The 5,951-nt window shown below is 45.7% G+C and overlaps 1 long non-coding RNA gene across 1 annotated transcript in view; it reads right to left on the bottom strand.

Annotated features, from left to right (window-relative positions):
- LOC147227466 (uncharacterized) overlaps positions 1-5,478 on the bottom strand; it is a 5,790-nt gene extending 312 nt beyond the window's left edge. Inside the window, exons 1-2 of the long non-coding RNA XR_015107109.1 lie at positions 5,385-5,478; positions 1-623 (exon numbers count right to left, since the gene is read on the bottom strand). The exon at positions 1-623 is cut by the window's left edge and continues 312 nt beyond it. This is a non-coding gene — a long non-coding RNA (uncharacterized LOC147227466). The remainder of the gene's footprint in view (positions 624-5,384) is intronic.
- Positions 5,479-5,951: the final 473 nt, after the last annotated feature.

The raw sequence follows: 5,951 nt of genomic DNA, 5'->3' as shown, positions 1-5,951 counted from the left end.
AATTTCAGACATCAAACTGTATGTTTTTTGGTTTTTGGATTTTTCCATAAGTTTTAAGGATTTTTTCTTTTTTAATTATTCAAAATCGTTTATGAAGAAATTAAAATTTGGGGAACATTGCTGCATTCTGTTTTTGTGAACGAAGAACTTGGCCAGGCCAGGAGATCTGTGAGTTACCCCTCAATACCGGCTGGGTCTTTTACGGAGGAATAATATGTGTGGCACGTCTCTTGCTTTGCAGAACTGGAAGAAGTTAAGTTTATTATGCTAGACAAAAAAAGAAATTGAAAGGAAATAATTAAATAAATAGATAGACAAATGAAATTAAAAACGAAAAAAAAAAATAGGAGAAACATTACTTCCGCTCCTCCAATCCTCTGTTTCTCAGCTCCACCGCTCCTCCGCTATTGGCCCTGGTACCCCCGATCCTCCGAACTCAGGCGAATTGCGTGACGTGCTTCTGCTATTCTCCGCTCGTCCGCTTTTTCCGCTTTGGGGCTTGGAACCCCTGAACCGCTGGACATAAGCGAATCACGGGCAGGATTTCTGCCCTCCTCCGCTCCTCCACTCATCCGGTACAGGCCCTGGTACTCCATGTCCGCGACCCCCTCCACCTTAACAAACTGTCACAAACACACACACACACACACACACATATACACACGCACACAAACACACTTACACACACCTTAACTCATCATAGCTGTGCTAATAGCATTAGCCAAAACACATCCACAAGCACACAAACATGATCTCATCCACTCATTCACATGTGTGTGCCCAGAGGTCCGGGAGCTCCATGTTGTAAATGGGCGGTACTTTTACCTATAGGTGGCGCTACTGCTATATCAGTGTGTTACGTCTGTGTGTTTTTGCGTCTTAACAAAGGAAGAAGAACGTTCCGTGTTTTTTTCTTTCATGCTGCCTGCAATAAAGTTCGTTCTTAAAATACAATAGGTTATGGGCCCAGAGTGTCTCTAAAAGGCTGGATTACACTGAATATTTTGTGTGATAGTGAACAGTATTGTGGGAACTCACAATGGAGGACAAGCTGTTTATCGACAAGCTGAGCGGACCGGAGAATTGGGCAACGTGGAAGTTTCAAATGGAACATCTGCTAAAGGCTAAAGGACTGTGGCGAATGCTAACAGAGGAAGACACACTAGCCCCAGATGCTAACGCAGCAGCACAGGGTGAGTTCACGAAACAGAGAGAGAAAGCGTTCTCTGTGTTAGTGCTCAATGTAAGTTCATCCCTGTTGTACCTGATTACAAACTGTAAGACTCCCAAAGAAGTGTGGACTACACTGAAAGATATTTTTGAAAGAGACACGCTGGCAAATAAACTATTTCTGAAGAAGAAATATTTCAGGTGCGAAATGAAGGAAGGAGATGGTTTGACTGAGCACCTCAAACAAATGAAAGAACTGACTGACCAGTTATCAGCAATAGGAGCTGTAATTGAAGAGGAAGACCAAATTGTAACATTGTTGGGAAGTTTACCACCAAGTTACGCTACAGTTGTCACTGCACTGGAAACAAAGATTGACAACCTGACACTCAAATTTGTTCAACAAGCGTTAATCGATGAGGAACAAAAGCGAGTGAATGCTAATGATTACAGTGGTGGTCCTTCAGGTGGTGCAGCAGCAATGTCATCACAGGTGTGTGGCAATCTGCAGGATCGCTCCAAAGCAGTGGGAGCAGGACAAAGCACGTGGAGATGCTATAAATGTGGGAAGGAAGGCCACATTAAACGTGACTGTCCAAGCTGGAAAAACAAATCAAAAAAGAAAATCCACAAAGCTAAAAATGTGGCGTGTGAGGATGAGGATGGTTCATCTGAAAGTGCCTTTGTAGCTAGAAGGGAAAGCTCAGAAAAACCACATCAGTTTGAGTGGTTAATTGATTCTGGAGCATCAAAGCACATGACATGCGAGCAAGGAATTCTTAAGGAATACCAGCAGTTCTCAAAAGAACAGTCAGTGAAGCTCGGTGACGGCAGGGTGGTTGATGCCCTGGGAATTGGAAATGTCAACATGACAATGACCTTCAAGTCAAGCAGGGTAAAAAATGCTACGATGTATGATGTGCTGCATGTTCCAAAACTTTCTGGGAATTTATTCTCAGTGGGAGCTGCCACCAAAAAGGGAAATACGGTTCAGTTTAAGAGGTCCTGCTGCTACATTCATGGAAAAGATGGAACTCTTAAAGGAATGGGAACACGAAGAGCTGATGGACTATATCAGCTAGATGTGAAAGGAAATGAATCAGTCACTCACAGTGCATCAGTAGCTGCTATCTTGTGGCACCGGCGCCTCGGTCACACTACCAAGCTGAAGGAACTAAAAGGTCTGGTGAACGGAGTGGACTTCTCTGCAGACAAAGAAGTTCCCTTCTGTGAAGGATGTGTGGAGGGCAAGCTGGCTAAAAAGCCATTCAAGTCGATTGGAGAAATACGTTCCGAGCGCAAGATGCAGTTAATTCATCGTGATGTCTGTGGTCCCATGCAAACTGAATCTATAAGTGGATCCAAATATTTTGTGACTTTCACAGACGATTACTCAAGATGCTCCAAGGTATACTTCATGAAACAGAAGAATGAAGTGCTGTGTAAATTCAAGGAATTTGAGAAGACATTCACAAATGAGTGTGGACTAAGCATCCAGAGGCTGAGAACAGACAATGGTGGTGAGTACACCTCAAGGGAGTTTCAAGAATATTTGAAGGTTCAAGGCATCCACCATGAAATGACTGGACCTCACTCATCACAGCAAAACGGAGTTGCTGAAAGAAAAAATAGAACACTCGTTGAAGCAGCAAGGAGCATGTTGTCTCATGCTAAGTTACCAAAGATGTTCTGGGCAGAGGCTGTTGCCACAGCAGCTTACATACAGAACAGGCTGCCTACTTCTGTCCTGAAGGGAGAGACACCGTACCAGAGATGGTGTGGGAAAAAACCTAATGTGGGTCACATGAAGGTGTTTGGCTGTATTGCCTATGCACTTGTCCCAGATGAAGAGAGAAAGAAGCTGGACAAAAAGACTGTGAAGCCGCGCTTCGTGGGATATGCAAACAATGCCAGAGGCTATCGCCTGTACGATGAAGAGAAGAGGAGGATTCTGATCCGTCGAGATGTCGTCTTTGATGAATCCAACTTTAACTTGAAGCAGGAACCGAAAGTACACTGCACAGACACCGAGATAACTATGAAAATAGATGAGAGTGAAACAAAACATGACGAAGTCACTGTTGAGAGCACTGTCAGAAAAAATGACAGAATCAGAAAGCCTCCAATAAGATTTGGATATGATGAGTTTGCTGATGTAGTGACTGTTGATCATTATGCAAACATGTGTTGCGTGATAGAGCCACTCTCACTAAAAGAGGCAATGGAGAGTCCTCATGCAAAAGACTGGCAGGAGGCAGCTGACTTGGAATATGAGTCACTGCTGGAAAACGAGACATGGGACTTAGTCGACTTGCCAAGAGACAGAAAGGCAGTAGGATCCAGATGGGTGTTCAAAGTCAAGCATCGCAGTGATGGAAGAGTGGAACGATACAAGTGTAGACTCGTTGCACAGGGCTACACACAGTTGTATGGCGCTGACTATGATGAAACGTTTTCACCAGTGGTACGATTTAGCTCTATTCGTACATTACTGTCCTTTGCTGTTCAAAAGGGTCTACATGTCCACCAGATGGATGTTGTAACTGCATTCCTCAATGGACACCTGGAAGAAGAAATATACATGGAGCAACCTGAGGGCTTCATCAAACCAGGGCAGGAACATCTGGTATGCAAACTAAAAAAATCAATCTATGGACTGAGACAGTCTCCTCGCTGTTGGAACAAGGCTTTTACGGAGTTCATGATGGAAATTGGATTCAAACAGAGCACATCAGACCCCTGCGTGTTTGTGAGATCAAGACAAGAGCTTGAAATACTAGCAGTTTACGTGGATGATTTGATCCTGATTACAGAGTCCACTGAGAGCATGGACGAGCTCAAAGCAGCTCTCAAGGAGTGCTACAAGATGAAAGACATGGGTGAGCTGTCCTACATCCCAGGCATCTCTGTCATCCAAGATAAAGAAAAGAATCGTATCATTCTTCAGCAGAAGCATTACATTGAAGCCATACTTCGGAAGTATGGAATGGATAATGCAAATCCTGTGGCAACTCCTGCAGATGCCAACGTCAGGCTAAAAAGGAGTGATGGTGTCAGTATGTCAGTGCACCAGCATACCTATCAGTCAATGGTTGGAAGTCTGCTGTATGCTGCCATGGCGACAAGACCGGACATAGCTCAAGCTGTGAGTGCTGTGTCGAAGTTCAATGCAAATCCAGATGCTTCACATCTGACTGCTGTAAAGAGGATACTTCGATACTTGAAAGGGACATTAAATCTTGCTCTGAAATATGAGAGCTCAGACTCCGGAGCTTTAATCGGATACTCGGATGCTGACTGGGCTGGAGATCAAGATGATCGCCGGTCAACAACAGGCGACATCTTCCTTCTGAGTGGAGGAGCAGTAAGCTGGCTCAGCAAGAAACAATCAACAGTAGCACTTTCAACAGCAGAAGCTGAATACATCTCACTCAGTCAAGCAGCTCAAGAAGGAATCTGGCTGAAACGACTACTGTGTGATCTCGGTGTAGAGTCTGTGTCCACAGTGATCCTTGAAGATAACCAAGGAGCCATCGCAATTGCAAAGAATCCTGTAAATCACTCCAGGACCAAACACATAGACATTCGCTACCACTATATCCGTGAATGTGTGCAGAATGGACAAATTGAACTGCGATATTGTCCAACAAATGATATGAAAGCGGATATCTTTACCAAGCCACTCGGTAGACAGAGATTTGAATATCTCAGGGGCGAGATCGGACTCTTTTTTGTTTAAAAATGCTTGACAGGTGTACGAAGAACGCTGCCGAGTCAAAGCGATTTCTAAAAAATGGGAAAAAGAGTTCCAGTATAACCAATGTGATAGGAATACTGTCTTAAAAATGGGGTGTTAAACAAGTTTACAGTTTTTGTTGTCGTGGAAGAACACAGCTTTGAAATATTATTTTCTCAGGACTTGGTGCTATTGGTAAAAGTAAGTGGGAGTGTTGTAAATGGGCGGTACTTTTACCTATAGGTGGCGCTACTGCAAAATCAGTGTGTGTGACGTCTGTGTGTTTTTGCGTCTTAACAAAGGAAGAAGAACGTTCCGTGTTTTTTTCTTTCATGCTGCCTGCAATAAAGTTCGTTCTTAAAATACAATACTCCAGTCATACGTCCGGGGAATCCATGTCCGCAGAAGGCTCCCATTGGCCGGTCTAAGGGGTCCTGCTGCCTCAAAGATTCCCCGCCTTTGAAAAGAGAAACATTACCTCCGCTTCTCAGCTCAACCGCTCCTCCGCTATGCGCCCTGGTATTCCCGATCCTCGGAGCTCAGGCGACTTGCGTGACGTTCTTCTGCTCTCCTCCCCTCCTCCGCTTCCCCGCTCCTCCCCTCCTCCGCTATTGGCCCTGGTACTCCCGCCCTGGAAGCCCGAACCGCTGGACATATGCGAATCACGGTCTGGGCTTCCGCCCTCCTCTGCTCTTCCGCTCCTCCGCTCCTCCCCTCCTCCGCTATTGGCCCTGGTACTCCCGATCCTGCGAACTCGGGCGAATTGTGTGACGTCCTTCTCCGCTCCTCCCCTCCTTCGCTTCTCCGCTCCTCCGCTTTTCCGCTTTGGGCCCTGGAACCCCGAAACGCTGGACATAAGCGAATCACGGTCCAGGCTTCTGCCCTCCTCCGCTTCTCAAGTCCTCCGCTCCTCCGTATTTGGCCCTGGTAATCCCGATCCTCCGAACTCAGGCGAATTTCGTGACGTGCTTCTGCTCTCCTCCGCTCCTACGCTTTACCGCTTTGGACCCCAGAACCCCCAAACCGCTGGACATAAGCGAATCAC

The sequence above is a fragment of the Fistularia commersonii genome, chromosome 14 (assembly GCF_037954325.1).
Source record: "Fistularia commersonii isolate RoL2024-O1a breed Wild chromosome 14, RoL_Fcom_v1.0, whole genome shotgun sequence".
In the NCBI taxonomy this organism is placed as follows: domain Eukaryota; kingdom Metazoa; phylum Chordata; class Actinopteri; order Syngnathiformes; family Fistulariidae; genus Fistularia; species Fistularia commersonii.
Note: the sequence above shows the minus strand (reverse complement) of the source record. Positions and strands in the feature narration are given on the sequence as shown.